We start from the raw sequence: 19,556 nt of genomic DNA on the forward strand, positions 1-19,556 counted from the left end.
ATATCATTTTGAGAGGTACTACTCCACTCATGACACTAAATTTGATATTTCTGTTACAGTTGAAATATGCTAGACTGAGAACCCCTTAGGTGAAACATGGAGGGTGTGTGCGATTATTCAACTGAAAATCATAAGGTCCTTCTGCATCAATGAGTTATTTTTTATAATTTATTTTGCAAAATGGATGCATTTTCCTGGTTGTGTGGCCATTCCTGTGTTTAAAGATGGGATTTAAACCAGTTCAGTATGATGTGTTGTAACACAAGGAGAATATCAGTCACACAGAAAGTCTATCAGGCTGGCGCCTGACAGCTCCTACAGCAGCATGACACTTTGGAAGTGCAGCTTTCAGTAGGAATGGCAACTTTAAGAAGTAGCCCTAGTGAATCTCTACCAGAGCTGCTATTTTTCTCAGAGCCAGATAATTCCTGACACAGGGATAAGAGGCTCTTATAGGAAGTATACATTTAGACAAGATGTATTAGGCATGTAGTCATTATCAATAATTTGGGAGAAAGATGGTTTACATTCTCTCTCTCTCTCTCTCTCTCTCTCTCTATATATATATATATATATATATATATATATATATGCAATGCTTTTTTCTGCCTTGTAAATTTTTATCCCAACCTTTTGCCTTTTAATTTACTATCTTAAGATAAATTCTGTCAATGTAAGTTACTTCATTTTCAAAAGCAAATATATTTAGTATAATGTTTAGGACTTTTCTTGTCTCATAACCATTGTTCTAGGGAGGATACACCTTTGTGGAAAGCATATTAAAACTTTTTAAGTTCTAAATTTGGACCCCAATGATATCAATGATTTTTAAATTGAGCTGAGAATATTCCTTGGATGAAGTGAGTCACAGCTGTGATGTTTGTCTGTGTGGCTGTAGACAGTAACAGCTGTGATGATAGGCTGTGCAGCTGTAGTGAGTGACAGCTGTGATGGCAGTTTGTGCATCTGTAGTGAGTGACAGCTGTGATGGCAGTCTGTGCAGCTGTAGACAGTGACAGCTATGATGGCAGTCTGTGCAGCTGTAGTGAGTGACAGCTGTGATGGCAGTCTGTGCAACTGTAGTGAGTGACAGCTGTGATGGCAGTCTGTGCAGCTGTAGACAGTGACAGCTGTGATGGCAGTCTGTGCAGCTGTAGTGAGTGACAGCTGTGATGACAGTCTGTGCAGCTTTAGACAGTAACACCTGTGATGACAGTCTGTGCAGCTGTAGTGACAGCTGTTTTGGCAGTCTGTGCAACTATAGACAGTGACAGCTGTGCTTGCATTCCATGCAACTGTGGTGAGTGACAGCTGTGATTGTATTTTGTACAGCTGTCTGTTGTGGCCTGCTGTCACATACTCTCCAGTTCTAGAAAGACTATGAATTAGAAAAGATAAAATTTTGTTCTTCAGAAATATTTCAGTTAGAGAAGTGAATATGGCAGGTGTATGTTTGTTTACAAGAGCATAATGCTTTGGAAGCCTAGAAGAGGACATCAGATCCCCTGGAGCTGGACTTAGTCACATGATCTAGGTTCTGTGAGTAAGAACTTGTGTTCTCTGCAAGAGCAGTGTATATTCTGTTCTCTGGACCACTGAGACATCTCACTAGGCCTAAGCTTTTGGTCTTTGGGCTCATATATATGATTAAAAAAAAACAGACACAGTAAAATCACAATAAATTATGACAACACATACACACACACACACCAAACAAAAAAAAACAAAACTAGGCTATGCAACTTAATGAAGACAAGCATGGAAAATAGAAGTTGCTTTGTTGATGAACAAAACAACAGTATTAACTTTAGTTTACTTTTCAAGGATGATTCTTATTAAAATCCCATGTTTATCAAACATCCCTTTATAAATTATTCAAAGCAGGATGTACTCAGAAGCATGGAGGCAGAAGTGGAACTACTGAAGCAAGATCATAATATATTCTAAGTTACACACAGAACAATGGTCTCAAAAAGCCAAGGTTCAGGCTTGAGCTCAATGACCACACAGTGATTGGTTGTCTTCAGTTGCCATGGAACACATTGATAGGCCTTTCCCAAACAGATCAGCTTCCTCTGGGCAGGTTACTGATGTTACATAGGTAGGGATGGGATATTGTGGGGAATATTAAAAAGAATGGCAAGTTCCCACGCTATACCCAGCAACTCTCAGCCCTGGTGGTCTTGCTGGCCAGTTCTTATCTCATGGAGACTCTCTGACTCAGAGCTCCAAAATCTCTCCACTCAGCTCACTAAGTTCCCACTGGCAGGTCGTTACCACACCAGCTCCATGCTTCCAAACCCCCACAGCCTTTGTGGTGCACATCTGGCAAACCAAGGCTTTGCTGCTGTACCTTTCTCTCTGGAACCCAATCAAGGTGCCGTGTGAAGAAAAGCACCACACAAACTTAGTTCAGAAACAATAGTAACTCAATCTCTGGGCACAACAACTAGAATGCTAATCTTGTAAACCATATTAAATCTAAGTCCTCTGGCGGGGAATATGCCAGGATTTGCCGTCTAATCCAGGAGATGCTAGTAGCTACATCTTGTCCTGTCGAAATACCCATCCGCAAAAGCCCCCAACTTTCTCCTGCTTCCTCTCTTCCTCCCTCCAACCCAGAAGTCCTGCCTACTTGTCTAGTGATGCCTTTATTCACTAGGGGATAGTTCACAAGAAGCCACCTGAGTATGTGGCTCATTCCTCATTCCAGACAACCCGTTCTGGGAAAGCGGAATTAACATCAAAATACAACAACACCAGGGCCATCCACAACAATGGGACATCTGGTCTTAAAATATAATAATGTTAGTATAACATTAAATAGAAGTATCTTCGAATAATACAGAACCTTATCCAAAGCAGCCACTGAGATAGAATTCATCAGCCCCACTTCCTACCGGCTTCCATATGTGTGTCATGTGGCTTCTAGGTTGACTTAGCTATTTCTGCTGTCATCAGTCAGTGTGACATCAGTCAGTGTGACATCAGTCAGTGTGACTTTGTGGTAGGCAGACTTGGATTCAAATCTTGTTTCTGCTTCGCACTGACTCTTATAGATCTGAAGGTTCCCTGAGGTATCTGATATTATTAGTGATTTCTTGTGTATTATGTAAAGGTTCAGTGTATTATGTAAAGGTTCATCATCAGGAAAATCACAGCAATAACGCTTCCTGCTTCCTTCTTTCCCAGGAAGTAGAGGTATACAGTTTTGTGTCTAAGACACTTGTTTCTTTCCCTTATGAATACGAATGGTCAGGTACAAAGGGAAATCTGGTAGGTTGGATATAACAATATTGGTGGCATATCTAATATTTTAGCTCAATTAAGTTTATAATTATCCATGAAGATATTTTTCAACTATAATGCACAATTGTTACCCAAATCTATTTGTCCTTTTTTCCTTTCTTTTTTCTTTTCTTTCTTTTTTTTTTTTTTTTTTTTTTTTGGTTTTTCGAGACAGGGTTTCTCTTTATAGCCCTGGCTGTCCTGGAACTCACTTTGTAGACCAGGCTGGCCTCGAACTCAGAAATCCGCCTGCCTCTGCCTCCCGAGTGCTGGGATTAAAGGCGTGTGCCACCACGCCCGGCTCTTTTTTCCTTTCTGTATGAAAAGATTCCAGAAGTTACCTAATTTTTATTTTATTTTATTTTATTTTATTTTATTTTATTTTATTTTATTTGTAACGGTAATAGATCACTTAATTCGTTGACTTTTGAAAGCAAAATAAAATTCTATCATAAAAAGATACTGTAGACTCGAGCCCCGGGCTACCTTGCCAGCAGAGTCTTGCCCAACACCCGCAAGGGTCCACACAGGACTCCCCACGGGACCCTAAGACCTCTGGTGAGTGGATCACAGTGCCTGCCCCAATCCAATCGCGCGGAACTCGAGACTGCGGTACATAGGGAAGCAGGCTACCCGGGCCTGATCTGGGGCACAAGTCCCTTCCGCTCGACTCGAGACTCGAGCCCCGGGCTACCTTGCCAGCAGAGTCTTGCCCAACACCCGCAAGGGTCCACACGGGACTCCCCACGGGACCCTAAGACCTCTGGTGAGTGGAACACAGCGCCTACCCCAATCCAATCGCGTGGAACTTGAGACTGCGGTACATAGGGAAGCAGGCTACCCGGGCTTGATCTGGGGCACAAACCCCTTCCACTCCACTCGAGCCCCGGCTACCTTGCCAGCTGAGTCGCCTGACACCCGCAAGGGCCCACACAGGATTCCACACGTGATCCTAAGACCTCTAGTGAGTGGAACACAACTTCTGCCAGGAGTCTGGTTCGAACACCAGATATCTGGGTACCTGCCTTGCAAGAAGAGAGCTTGCCTGCAGAGAATACTCTGCCCACTGAAACTAAGGAGAGTGCTACCCTCCAGGTCTGCTCATAGAGGCTAACAGAGTCACCTGAAGAACAAGCTCTTAACAGTGACAACTAAAACAGCTAGCTTCAGAGATTACCAGATGGCGAAAGGCAAACGTAAGAATCCTACTAACAGAAATCAAGACCACTCACCATCATCAGAACGCAGCACTCCCACCCCACCTAGTCCTGGGCACCCCAACACAACCGAAAATCTAGACCCAGATTTAAAAACATTTCTCATGATGATGATAGAGGACATCAAGAAGGACTTTCATAAGTCACTTAAAGATTTACAGGAGAGCACTGCTAAAGAGTTACAGGCTCTTAAAGAAAAGCAGGAAAACACAGCCAAACAGGTGATGGAAATGAACAAAACCATACTAGAACTAAAAGGGGAAGTAGACACAATAAAGAAAACCCAAAGCGAGGCAACGCTGGAGATAGAAACCCTAGGAAAGAGATCTGGAACCATAGATGCGAGCATCAGCAACAGAATACAAGAAATGGAAGAGAGAATCTCAGGTGCAGAAGATTCCATAGAGAACATCGACACAACAGTCAAAGAAAATACAAAATGCAAAAGGATCCTAACTCAAAACATCCAGGTAATCCAGGACACAATGAGAAGACCAAACCTACGGATAATAGGAATTGATGAGAATGAAGATTTTCAACTTAAAGGGCCAGCTAATATCTTCAACAAAATAATAGAAGAAAACTTCCCAAACATAAAAAAAGAGATGCCCATGATCATACAAGAAGCATACAGAACTCCAAATAGACTGGACCAGAAAAGAAATTCCTCCCGACACATAATAATCAGAACAACAAATGCACTAAATAAAGATAGAATATTAAAAGCAGTAAGGGAGAAAGGTCAAGTAACATATAAAGGAAGGCCTATCAGAATTACACCAGACTTTTCACCAGAGACTATGAAAGCCAGAAGAGCCTGGACAGATGTTATACAGACACTAAGAGAACACAAATGCCAGCCCAGGCTACTATACCCAGCCAAACTCTCAATTACCATAGATGGAGAAACCAAAGTATTCCACGACAAAACCAAGTTCACACAATATCTTTCCACGAATCCAGCCCTTCAAAGGATAATAACAGAAAAGAAGCAATACAAGGACGGAAATCACGCCCTAGAACAACCAAGAAAGTAAACATTCAACAAACCAAAAAGAAGACAGCCACAAGAACAGAATGCCAACTCTAACAACAAAAATAAAAGGGAGCAACAATTACTTTTCCTTAATATCTCTTAATATCAATGGACTCAATTCCCCAATAAAAAGACATAGACTAACAGACTGGCTACACAAACAGGACCCAACATTCTGCTGCTTACAGGAAACCCATCTCAGGGAAAAAGACAGACACTACCTCAGAGTGAAAGGCTGGAAAACAATTTTCCAAGCAAATGGACTGAAGAAACAAGCTGGAGTAGCCATTTTAATATCGGATAAAATCGACTTCCAACCCAAAGTTATCAAAAAAGACAAGGAGGGACACTTCATACTCATCAAAGGTAAAATCCTCCAAGAGGAACTCTCAATTCTGAATATCTACGCACCAAATGCAAGGGCAGCCACATTCATTAGAGACACTTTAGTAAAGCTCAAAGCATACATTGCACCTCACACAATAATAGTGGGAGACTTCAACACACCACTTTCTTCAAAGGACAGATCGTGGAAACAGAAACTAAACAGGGACACAGTGAAACTAACAGAAGTTATGAAACAAATGGACCTGACAGATATCTACAGAACATTTTATCCTAAAACAAAAGGATATACCTTCTTCTCAGCACCTCACGGGACCTTCTCCAAAATTGACCATATAATTGGTCACAAAACAGGCCTCAATAGATACAAAAATATTGAAATTGTCCCATGTATCCTATCAGACCACCATGGCCTAAGACTGATCTTCAATAACAACATAAATAATGGAAAGCCAACATTCACGTGGAAACTGAATAACACTCTTCTCAATGATACCTTGGTCAAGGAAGGAATAAAGAAAGAAATTAAAGACTTTTTAGAGTTTAATGAAAATGAAGCCACAACGTACCCAAACCTATGGGACACAATGAAAGCATTTCTAAGAGGGAAACTCATAGGGCTGAGTGCCTCCAAGAAGAAACGGGAGACAGCACATACTAGCAGCTTGACAACACATCTAAAAGCCCTAGAAAAAAAGGAAGCAAATTCACCCAAGAGGAGTAGACGGCAGGAAATAATCAAACTCAGGGGTGAAATCAACCAAGTGGAAACAAGAAGAACTATTCAAAGAATTAACCAAACGAGGAGTTGGTTCTTTGAGAAAATCAACAAGATAGATAAACCCTTAGCTAGACTCACTAAAGGGCACAGGGACAAAATCCTAATTAACAAAATCAGAAATGAAAAGGGAGACATAACAACAGATCCTGAAGAAATCCAAAACACCATCAGATCCTTCTACAAAAGGCTATACTCAATAAAACTGGAAAACCTGGACGAAATGGACAAATTTCTGGACAGATACCAGGTACCAAAGTTGAATCAGGATCAAGTTGACCATCTAAACAGTCCCATATCACCTAAAGAAATAGAAGCAGTTATTAATAGTCTCCAAACCAAAAAAAGCCCAGGACCAGATGGGTTTAGTGCAGAGTTCTATCAGACCTTCAAAGAAGATCTAATTCCAATTCTGCACAAACTATTTCACAAAATAGAAGTAGAAGGTACTCTACCCAACTCATTTTATGAAGCCACTATTACACTGATACCTAAACCACAGAAAGATCCAACAAAGATAGAGAACTTCAGACCAATTTCTCTTATGAATATAGATGCAAAAATCCTCAATAAAATTCTCGCTAACCGAATCCAAGAACACATTAAAGCAATCATCCATCCTGACCAAGTAGGTTTTATTCCAGGGATGCAGGGATGGTTTAATATACGAAAATCCATCAATGTAATCCATTATATAAACAAACTCAAAGACAAAAACCACATGATCATCTCGTTAGATGCAGAAAAAGCATTTGACAAGATCCAACACCCATTCATGATAAAAGTTTTGGAAAGATCAGGAATTCAAGGCCCATACCTAAACATGATAAAAGCAATCTACAGCAAACCAGTAGCCAACATCAAAGTAAATGGAGAGAAGCTGGAAGCAATCCCACTAAAATCAGGGACTAGACAAGGCTGCCCACTTTCTCCCTACCTTTTCAACATAGTACTTGAAGTATTGGCCAGAGCAATTCGACAACAAAAGGAGATCAAGGGGATACAAATTGGAAAAGAGGAAGTCAAAATATCACTTTTTGCAGATGATATGATAGTATATATAAGTGACCCTAAAAATTCTACCAGAGAACTCCTAAACCTGATAAACAGCTTCGGTGAAGTAGCTGGATATAAAATAACTCAAACAAGTCAATGGCCTTTCTCTATACAAAGAATAAACAGGCTGAGAAAGAAATTAGGGAAACAACACCCTTCTCAATAGTCACAAATAATATAAAATATCTTGGCGTGACTCTAACTAAGGAGGTGAAAGATCTGTATGATAAAAACTTCAAATCTCTGAAGAAAGAAATTAAAGAAGATCTCAGAAGATGGAAAGATCTCCCATGCTCATGGATTGGCAGGATCAACATTGTAAAAATGGCTATCTTGCCAAAAGCAATCTACAGATTCAATGCAATCCCCATCAAAATTCCAACTCAATTCTTCAACGAATTGGAAGGAGCAATTTGCAAATTTGTCTGGAATAACAAAAAACCTAGGATAGCAAAAAGTCTTCTCAAGGATAAAAGAACTTCTGGCGGAATCACCATGCCAGACCTAAAGCTTTACTACAGAGCAATTGTGATAAAAACTGCATGGTACTGGTATAGAGACAGACAAGTAGACCAATGGAATAGAATTGAAGACCCAGAAATGAACCCACACACCTATGGTCACTTGATCTTCGACAAGGGAGCTAAAACCATCCAGTGGAAGAAAGACAGCATTTTCAACAATTGGTGCTGGCACAACTGGTTGTTATCGTGTAGAAGAATGCGAATCGATCCATACTTATCTCCTTGTACTAAGGTCAAATCTAAGTGGATCAAGGAACTTCACATAAAACCAGAGACACTGAAACTTATAGAGGAGAAAGTGGGGAAAAGCCTTGAAGATATGGGCACAGGGGAAAAATTCCTGAACAGAACAGCAATGGCTTGTGCTGTAAGATCGAGAATCGACAAATGGGACCTAATGAAACTCCAAAGTTTCTGCAAGGCAAAAGACACCGTCAATAAGACAAAAAGACCACCAACAGATTGGGAAAGGATCTTTACCTATCCTAAATCAGATAGGGGACTAATATCCAACATATATAAAGAACTCAAGAAGGTGGACTTCAGAAAATCAAATAACCCCATTAAAAAATGGGGCTCAGAACTGAACAAAGAATTCTCACCTGAGGAATACCGAATGGCAGAGAAGCACTTGAAAAAATGTTCAACATCCTTAATCATCAGGGAAATGCAAATCAAAACAACCCTGAGATTCCACCTCACACCAGTCAGAATGGCTAAGATCAAAAATTCAGGTGACAGCAGATGCTGGCGAGGATGTGGAGAAAGAGGAACACTCCTCCATTGTTGGTGGGAGTGCAGGCTTGTACAACCACTCTGGAAATCAGTCTGGCGGTTCCTCAGAAAACTGGACATAGTACTACCGGAGGATCCAGCAATACCTCTCCTGGGCATATATCCAGAAGATGCCCCAACAGGTAAGAAGGACACATGCTCCACTATGTTCATAGCAGCCTTATTTATAATAGCCAGAAGCTGGAAAGAACCTAGATGCCCCTCAACAGAGGAATGGATACAGAAAATGTGGTACATCTACACAATGGAGTACTACTCAGCTATTAAAAAGAATGAATTTATGAAATTCCTAGCCAAATGGATGGACCTGGAGGGCATCATCCTGAGTGAGGTAACACATTCACAAAGAAACTCACACAATATGTATTCACTGATAAGTGGATATTAGCCCCAAACCTAGGATACCCAAGATATAAGATATAATTTGCTAAACACATGAAACTCAAGGAGAATGAAGACTGAAGTGTGGACACTATGCCCCTCCTTAGATTTGGGAACAAAACACCCATGGAAGGAGTTACAGAGACGGAGTTTGGAGCTGAGATGAAAGGATGGACCATGTAGAGACTGCCATAGCCAGGGATCCACCCCATAATCAGCATCCAAACGCTGACACCATTGCATACACTAGCAAGATTTTATTGAAAGGACGCAGATGTAGCTGTCACTTGTGAGACTATGCCGGGGCCCAGCAAACACAGAAGTGGATGCTCACAGTCAGCTAATGGATGGAGCATAGGGCTCCCAATGGAGGAGCTAGAGAAAGTAGCCAAGGAGCTAAAGGGATCTGCAACCCTATAGGTGGAACAACATTATGAGCTAACCAGTACCCCGGAGCTCTTGACTCTAGCTGCATATATATCAAAAGATGGCCTAGTCGGCCATCACTGGAAAGAGAGGCCCATTGGACTTGCAAACTTTATATGCCCCAGTACAGGGGAATACCAGGGCCAAAAAGGGGGAGTGGGTGGGCAGGGGAGTGGGGGTGGGTGGATATGGGGGACTTTTGGTATAGCATTGGAAATGTAAATGAGTTAAATACCTAATAAAAAATGGAAAAAAAAAAAGATACTGTAAGCTATCCAGCAGATATGAGACATTTACAAACTAACTACAGTCAGAATGTTACATAGGATATAGTGGAGGAAGCTTTTAAAATGTGTGCTTTTACTGAAGCTTTGCTGGCAACCATTAAGAAACACTGAGCAATTCATAACAAATGTGAGCCTGCTGCTCTGCTTGGTGCTTTGTTTATTATGTGGCACATCCTGGGGTCAGGAGAGGGACTTTTCTGTCTGAGCTGAGTGACTTGAAGGTCAGAATATAACTCTAAAGATGCAAGAATCACAGGTTCCACACTTGCCACAGGCTCATCTTCCATCCATGCATGCCCTTTCTTTATGCAATTCAACATAAAAAGAAAGCTCTCTCACTCCCCACAAGCTAACTTAGTGCTTTATAGCAGCTGCTGCCTGGGTGTTCTGCATGTACTTATATTGGAAAGATCATTTTAGGTTGGGCCTCCCTACCCTGCATTCACTTGGAAGAATGATAAGTAATGTCTAATCATTATATTTAAAAAAAAAAAGATAAAACAAACACCATAGTGAAGGGGTGTGGGATCCCAAACATGATCCACTATTGAGAACTTATAAAACTCAAGTAGAGCATTAAAGCCTAAAACTACAATAAAATCTCCACCCCCACCACCCCAGACAGAAAGACCATGGATAATGTAGTCACTATGCAAGGGGGAAGAGATTACCACCAGATTTATCTTCAAAGGAACGGAAAGGAAGATCAGTTTCTCAGACAAAGATACTTAGTATGAGCAATTTCAATGGAAATGCAGTGCTTCCATAAGAAAATCCTAGCATCTTCCTAAATGTTCCCCTTGAGCAGCTGTAGTGTGTGTTTCTACCATGTGTTTTTGCAAGAAAGGAAGCAGTCTTTACAAACTTGATCAATCTGAAGTTCATGGTACTAAGAGAAACAGAAATCTTTGCTGTGATTCCTTCCTGAAGTATTCTATCTTTATTGGATAGCAGAGTTCAGGTGTAGAAAGATGGTACTTGGAGGGTACACAGTGTAACATCCCCTAAAAATTCTAGAACAATGGTGACTATCCAGCAACTGGAATGAATCTCACAAATGACATAAATTCCCAAACTATTGCCTGTTTCTTACAGGAGGCAGCTTATTTTCTTCTTAAAAACTGTTATATATATATATATTTAACTTTAAGGCTTAAATGTAAAATGTAAGAAACAATAAAGATTGAGGAGGATTTTGTCATTTCTGAGGTAAGCAGTATCCTAGAGGTAACATCTATCAGAGCTAAGATGCCTCTGCTGCCTTTGCCTCTATTCTCTCACCTCATCTCCTTCTTCCTGTACTGTGAGGGTTTCCTGCAAAAGGAGAAGATGCTACAGTCCTTGTTCTGTCTCTCTTAGGATTTCTGAAATTGAACTTGGCTTGTTCAGAACCTTGATGAACACTGTTCTGTTTCAAGACATGATTGTTTTATTTTTCCCAGCAGATCTCTACATGCATTTTAAATATCCAGAACATGAAATTCCTTCAAATGTCTTTGCTAGCTGGAGTTGAATCTATTCTGTTTTTAATCATTTTGTACTCCCATGTAAGAAATGCCTGTATATTTTCCTGTGCTGATCTTTTTGCTGCATCTTACTGATTTGTGTGCAAACACTCCATTATTAAGCTTTGGACCGGCAGTACATGTTTTTTATTCTGACATTCTCTTCTCATTTGTAAACTATATAAACTATAAAAAACAATGTTGATCTTCCATTTTTCAATTTGCTCCTTTGCCTGAGTCCCAGACTCCTGGCTCCAGTTATTGTCTGAGTACTTCCCTGTCTCTTCTACTCTCATCTAATTGCTAATAATCTCAATATCGCTCTCTATTACTCTCTCCTCCTGTCATTTTGATGATTATACTATTGTCCTTCTTCCATAGACCCTGAGCCTAGAACACGTTTACATGGTTTTAGATCAGGCTGACCCTCATACAGTATTTCATAGAACTACTTTCCATGAACTTTTTCCATTTTAAAATGCTTTTCTTACCATAAGTATTGGTTAAAATAAAGCCACCAAGTAGCAGTGGCTTAACCACAGTATAAGGTGAGCATCTCCTTCCAGACAGTTCTACCATGTGATCAAGGATATACAATGATTAGACAGTATCCCAAGCTCCTCCCATCTTCTCGTACTATTTGCATTGGAGAGAGTCTTTGTCTACCTTGCAATCAAGGAATCCCTCCACACATTCAATCCAATTTGCAAATAGGATAAGACTGCTTTCCTTTCAGAGGGTTAATCTACCCATTTTTATCTTTTAACGAAAAGCTAGCTTAACATTAAAATGTGTTAAACTTTGCCAGTCACCTAAAGCATGTGATCTCCAAGACTCTTTAAGTATTAACTTCATCTACCTGTTCTCAGACCTTTAGAAGTGCTTATTTGTTTTACTAAAAGCATTCATCAACAAACTCATTAGCAAGCATGTTTTGCATGCCTCCTGTGTGTCATGTCCAGTGCCTCTCGAATCTTCCTAAGCTGATTCTCTGGATTGTGGATAGAAGGCAGAGTCATGAATGCGCATGCTTTATTACTGTCACGATTCCCTTCTGATGCTTGTTTCCACCATGGTCATGTTTGAGAGGTTAAATCCATCTTCAGAATAGCCTTTAAAACTTGTTCATACAACCAGTGTGGTTAATTTGCCTTATAGATAACACATTTCAACTTATATATGTTTGTATAGTACACAACTGTTTGCTATAAAATACTTCATGATGGAGCAATAATTAAAGTTAGTACCTCACGGAAATTGTAGAACAGTACAATGCAAGCTTAGACTAAATCTTGTCCTGTGTCTAGTTGATTATTTGTTCCAAAACAACTTATTTCAATCCCTAAACCTACAACTTGATGTGTATCTTAATAGTAGAACACACCTTTGATTGAGATTATCTTTTGAGATTTCCATATACAATTTTAAGTCTTGTGAGATAGAAACTTACATAACCATCTTGTCACAATTTTAGAAGAGATAATACGTGATTATTATTTTGCTAACTAACCCTAGAGACAAAAATTATTCTAAATCTTGCCTACTCATGATTCACACATTTATTAAATGAGATTTAGATCTGTACTGGCCAAAAAACAAAAAGATATGCAGGAAGCATGTGAAAGAAGAACACAAAGGGGAAGATAAACGCTCAGAACGAATGCTTTGAGCAATTTTATTGCATTCAACTGTGAAGTGGTTGCTCTGGGTCCATTTCTAGCCTAGTGAATCCGATCTCTATAAGAACAAATGACTGTTTAGTTCTCTTAGCTGTAACCTTGGTCAGAAAGAGGAACAGTGGCAGGAAGAAGGGGAAGAGCCTCAGTCCTGGGAGCCTGTGGAGTCTACAGCAGTTCTTTACCTGTCTGTCTTTATATTGGCCTCTGCTTAGATGAGATGACAGTCAAGATCTGGTAGCTCACAATTCTGAAGGTGCTTGTTTCTAACTGGATGGATTTCTACCAACAAATTCACATTTTGATCAATTTTTCTTACAGGATAAAATAAAGTCCATCTTGGTGAGGTCACTTACTCTTTTGCCTTGTGTATCTCTTAGCTATCAAAGTCCGATCAACTTTGGATGTAAATATAATTGGAGCAGAGATAATTCAGAAAGGATTAGACCCTGTATGGTATCCATGTTATGAAAATTGATCCTTACATATTAAAGTTCAGAAAAAGCATACTAGAACATGTTAGTTGCTATTCTATTGCTTATGAAGAAGAGACACCATCACCAAGGCAAGTTATGAAAGAAAGCAGTTAATTGAAGGCTTGATTACAATTTCATAGGGTGGGCATTAGGGTCTCTGCAAACACATGGCCAGCAGAGTGTCAAGCCTGGGTCAGATCAGAAGGAATCTCTGTTTAACACAACTCAGTAGCTGATGTTTGTCCACGTTTGGAGAGGCTGACACCAGATTGTTCATTTCAGGCATATTTAAGCATATCACAATTTGTGTTTTAGTATTCCTGGTTTTCCTAGTGCTTATCTGTGAGCACAAGGACTGTATGCCTCCTTCAGGTGAGTACACGGTCATCATAGTAGCGAGCATGGTAGCAGGCTGGTAGACATGGTATTGGAGCAGCAGCTAAGAGTTTACATCTTTATCCACAACTTGGAGACAGAAAGAGGGAGAGTTTTATGGTTTTCCTTCTCCTCCTCCTCCAATAATACCAAACCTCCTAATTCTTCCCAAAACAATTTTGATGATTAAAGATAATCATTCAGGTGTATAAGCCTATGGGATCGTTCTCAATGAATAACCACAAACACTAAAATTTATTTCATTGTACATTCATCTTTAAGTGTTTAACATATTTTACAATTATAATTTAGTATATATTATCTAGTAATTTTTATTATTTATAAAAATAAAAGTAAGTAAGATATTATTCTAATTTTCTTTCTGTTGCTATGACAAATGCCATGACTTGAATTAATTTAAGGGTGAAATGGTTTATTTTGCTATAGGTTACACTTCATAATTATAGGATGTCAGCATGGGGATTCTAATAGGAATTTAAAGCAGAAACTATGGATGGGCATTGGCTTTCATTCAAGGTTATGTTTGATAACCTTCTTATATAAACTAGGACCACCTGCCTAGGGCTGAGCTGGATAGTGGGCAGCCATAGAGAGCTGGGTGGGCTCTTCCATATTAATTAGCCATCAAAGCAATCCCTCATAGACAAATCCAGAGTCCAGTCTTATCTGGAAAGTCCTTCACTCGAGAGTCCCTTCTTGGATGGTTCTAGGTTATCTCAATATTACAAAAGTAGTAGGTATGTCAAACTTTTCTTTAAACTTTTTTGAGAATATTTGTGCTTTGCATGAAAAATGTTTAATAACAAAGAATGAGTAGAGACAGATTCTTGACTTTCACTGTTTGTCTTTATCATATTAGCTGTAAATCTGAATCTTGATATATGAAAAGTCAAAGTAATGGGTGTAAAACTATTTTCAAAGTCCATTGAAGAAGTATTTTGGATGTAACATTAGTCAAAAGGAAGCTAAGAGGAAATAAATTGTTCTATTCATATTTCATGGTTTTGTCCTGTCATGGACAGAGTAGGTGAAAATTTGTAACATTGAAGTTCAATTTCATTCTGGAAAGCATGTAAAATTAATAGAATTTAATCATCACTTTGAAAACATAAATAGCAAGGCATGGATTTATCTAACTGACTTAATAGTGAATTTCTGTTTTTACTTTCTGCTGGATCTTTGCCAAGAACTACATGCAAATGGCTAAAGAAAGAAAGTAGAGTTAGGAAGAGTTTTTTCCTTATTTTGGATTTTTAGTGATATATATAGGCATTAGAGTCTATAAATGTTTAAGTTCATAATTTTTTTTATCTTCTTGCTACTTCCCACATGACTGTTGCATGATTTATTTTTCTCTTCCTCTCCTCACTTCCTTCTGTTTGGCCTATAAATATAAGGCTTAACTGAAGGGAAACTGTCCCTGAGTGATTGGAACAATACAAAACCATGTGAGAAGCTGGTTATAGGAACAAGGCTCAAAAGTGTTCTCTTTCGATTTTTAAGATTGGGAAGTATGCAGTCAGACAGCTGTAAGTCTAAAATGTACCTTGTGCGTGTTGACACTCAGCAAGATGTTTATTGCATTTTTCCCACCACCTGGGAAAAAGTGTGCTAGGGGTAAGACAAGTGAGTTACTGTCTTATGTCCTTGAAGTGTTTAAAAACAAACTTACATGAAAAGAAAGGCAGTCATTGCGAAGAAATGTACGATGCATGGGGTAAGTTCAATTGATGTACTGCTCTACCTAGTCTGAAAGAGATGTGAAAGACTTCTGTGAAGGAGTGCTCAAATTGACCCAGAATAGATAAGTAGATGCCAGCAAGCGGTGAGAGAAAATTGAGGGTAAAGAGCCTCAGCCACAAAGGCAAATACAGACCCAATGCTTGAGTACAGCATTAGAGTTTTAGCATTGATGCATACTGGATTTGAGTGAAAAGCAAGGAGAAACTCAGAATGAAGTTAATCCCTATGGGGCAACTTGTACCAAATAATGGGTCTTGAGCTTGATTATGTAGAGATAGGAAGCCTAGAGATGATCAGTCATAGGGTGAATATGAGCAGATTTACTTTAAAATGATTCCACCCAATATGTAGGTGAAGAATGAATCTTCAGGAAACAAGCAGGCATGTAAGAATATATTTTATGAGATAGTTGAGATAACATAGGATGGGTAAATGGGGCAATTAACTGGGACATAAGGATAGTTTACTGCTTTGTAAGGATACTTACAACCCTTTATTGCCTTGGAAACACTAGTGAGTCATATTCCTACTACTTCCCACCTTATTTGCAACACGTGTTTAAACCAAGAGCCAGGGGCCATTCTTTGAAGAGGAATTGAATGTGTGTAGTTTATTTCCATAATTGGAATGAAGATGGTTGGATTCCTTCTCTGTGGTTTCCATATCTGTGCTAGGCACCTGGATACAATGTCTCAGTTTCTCTTACATTTCTGGCTGCTGTGGAACAATACCTGATAGAAATAACAACAGTTTATGAGGTTTAAGAGAGGAGGACTTAATTGGGGTCACCAGTTAGGTGGATACTACAATTTATCACTCCAAGAAACACGGGACAGCCGCAGGCATCACAGGTAGTGAGAGCTGATGCTTCTTAGTGTTGATAAAGAAGAGATGGCAAGATGGGCCTGGGGCCAGACTATAATCTTAAAGCCAACTTCCAGTGATCTATCTCACTCTAGAGAGGCCCTACTTACAGCTCACACAGCCAAGGTTCTGCCTACAGCTGGGGACCAAAAGTTCAGAGATACAAGCCTGTAGGAGACATTTCATATCCAATCCAAAACGAGATACATGAGATCACATCCTAAATGTTTGATATGTATAGTTCCAACTTCTCAAAAATATAGCAATGCCAAGTATTTTCTTACAAGATCGTTCTGTGAATGGCAACAAAACTGTTAACTGTGATGTGTTGTGTCAATGAGATGATTTTTTTTTCTCAACTTGCCTTTGATCAGTACTAAGGCAGTAATCACCTGCTAGATTTTGTAGCTGATATCTTCAGTACATCTGGTGTTGGAAGTGCAATCACTTTGATTTTCAACACACAGTATCTCTATTGACTCAGAGGTTCTGGTTTCCCTAAGGAGGCCAGGAAAATCTTAATGTTTATTACTTGGACCCTGTTTTAAAAATATATATCCAAAATATTCAAATTTGGTTACTCATGTAATTATCCTCTTTTCTGGTTCTTCAAAGAGTTTTTCTTCTCTGTTTCTTTTCCTTTTCCAGGAAAAACTCCCTTTCGGCTTCATCCTTCACCTGTCTTAGAAACAACAGCACATTTTAACCACAGATTTGTAAGTATCCTTTTAATTTTTTTCTACTTAAGAAATTAGATACAAATTTGGGGAAAAATAGCTCCTTTGGCAAAATACAGCCATACAATATGAATTGACATGAAAATATGAAAAATTTACCACTTCAAAAATAGCAACTGAATATTATGAAAGAAACCAAACACCAATCAAAAAATCTTTTAGCAGATGTATGTAAAACTAGTGAATATTGCATTTATTCTTTGGCCAACTACTCTTTCCTGATGTCCTTTAATTATGTTTTTCTCCTGTGTGTATCTGTGTCCACACTTTTTATGAGGCCAGCATGTTACCTATTATTCTAGTGACATACCTTATATCCACATGTTTTAGAACAGCTATGGCACAAGTAGGAAGGAAGAGACAGATAAGGCATAGATACATGGATACGTGTGTTTATACATTTAAAAGTCATACGGTGTGCATTTTGCATGCTTAACAGTTTTAGTAAATATTTAACATTTCATACTGCATCTCACATAGCTAAGGTCTGTTCAGTTTCAACACATTTCTTAAATGCCTATTGCTGTGTATGATAATTAAGTTTAATGGTTCAGTTCAAAATCTAGTGCAATCTGACCTATCCTATTCTACACAATCAGGAGTTTTCTACATAATCAGGAGTTTAAGGTTGAACATGTATTTTGACAGATGTGTTATTAGGTAAAATTAGAGGAACCAGGGAGAAAAAATAGAAACCTGTTGTACAAATGTTATCTGTGATGATACCATTTTTTACACCTTATTATTGAAAAAAAAAAACCTGTGTGGATGGATATACATCAAGTTAAAGAGTACAGATCCAGGGACCATGCTGTGGAGCAGTGGTTCTCAGCCTTCCTAATTCTGTGACCCTTTAATACATTTCCTTCTGTTATGGTGAGACCAAACCCCCCTTAACCATATAATTGTTTCATTACTACTTCCTAACTGTAATGTTGCAACTGTTATGGATTGTAAAGTAAATACCTGGTATACAGGATAGCTGATATGCAATCCCCAAAGGCTCAAGAGCTACAGGTTGAAAAATGCCAAGGAAGAGAGACCAAGAAAGCAAGGCCATTAGCTAAGGTTCTCACTGGCTCGGGAATCTGTACCTCATATGTTTGGACTTCACAACTGCAAACATCTGTGTCTGTGGGTGTATTGATCTGGAATAATAACTGCTTAAGATCTTTTTATAATCCCAGGGAATTCACAAATCACTGTTTGCTAGTATTCATGACCTTAACATTTACAGAGTAGCCAATATACCCAGCCAACAGGAACTTGACATATTTTTAATTTGCCTCATCAGATAAGATCTAGCTAATTGTGTAGTTAAGAGGTATACTCAACTCTTAAGCTTTCAGTAGCGGTACAATCTGTTTCCTAGCTGTGTGATGTTACTATTTGGTTCTAATCCATGCACTTATTAATTTTTTAGTCTTGGGGGAGGGGAAGTACCTGAACTCTTAAGGATGTTTCACTTGACTACAATGCAGACTACAGGGCTTCCTTCACAGCTTATAACAGGTACTAAGTGAAAACAATGAGACTATACTACATAGATATGGAAGACATCTACATTACTCTCACATTTCATCATCTTTTCTATGTCATTTTGTAAACCTTGCCCTTCTATACAATGATGTCTTCCTTAGTAAACATACATAAACTCTCTTTTTTATATATATTTTTATTAGGTATTTTCCTCATTTACATTTCCAATGCTATCCCAAAAGTTCCCCATTCCCTCCCCCCCCCCACACCACTTCCCACCCACTCCCACTTTTTGACCCTGGTGTTCCCCTGTACTGGGGCATATAAAGTTTGCAAGTCCAATGGCCTCTCTTTCCAGAGATGGCCGACTAGGCCATCTTTTGATACATATGCAAGAGCTATGTCAACATATACATATGCTAGAGTCAAGAGCTCTGGGGTACTGGTTAGTTCATAATGTTGTTCCACCTATAGGGTTGCAGATCCCTTTAGCTCCTTGGGTACTTTCTCTAGCTTCTCCATTGGGGGCCCTGTGATATATCCAATA

At 39.1% G+C, this 19,556-nt stretch overlaps 1 protein-coding gene across 8 annotated transcripts in view; it reads left to right on the plus strand.

Annotated features, from left to right (window-relative positions):
• The window catches only part of Pkib (protein kinase inhibitor beta, cAMP dependent, testis specific), a 109,132-nt gene that overhangs the window by 42,781 nt on the left and 46,795 nt on the right, over positions 1-19,556 (plus strand). For all 8 annotated transcript variants that reach the window (NM_008863.4, NM_001039051.2, XM_006512602.3 and 5 more), the window contains one exon: positions 17,442-17,509. The gene's annotated coding sequence lies outside the window, so the exon portion shown is untranslated. The remainder of the gene's footprint in view (positions 1-17,441; positions 17,510-19,556) is intronic.

This window comes from Mus musculus, chromosome 10 (assembly GCF_000001635.26).
Source record: "Mus musculus strain C57BL/6J chromosome 10, GRCm38.p6 C57BL/6J".
Lineage (NCBI taxonomy): Eukaryota > Metazoa > Chordata > Mammalia > Rodentia > Muridae > Mus > Mus musculus.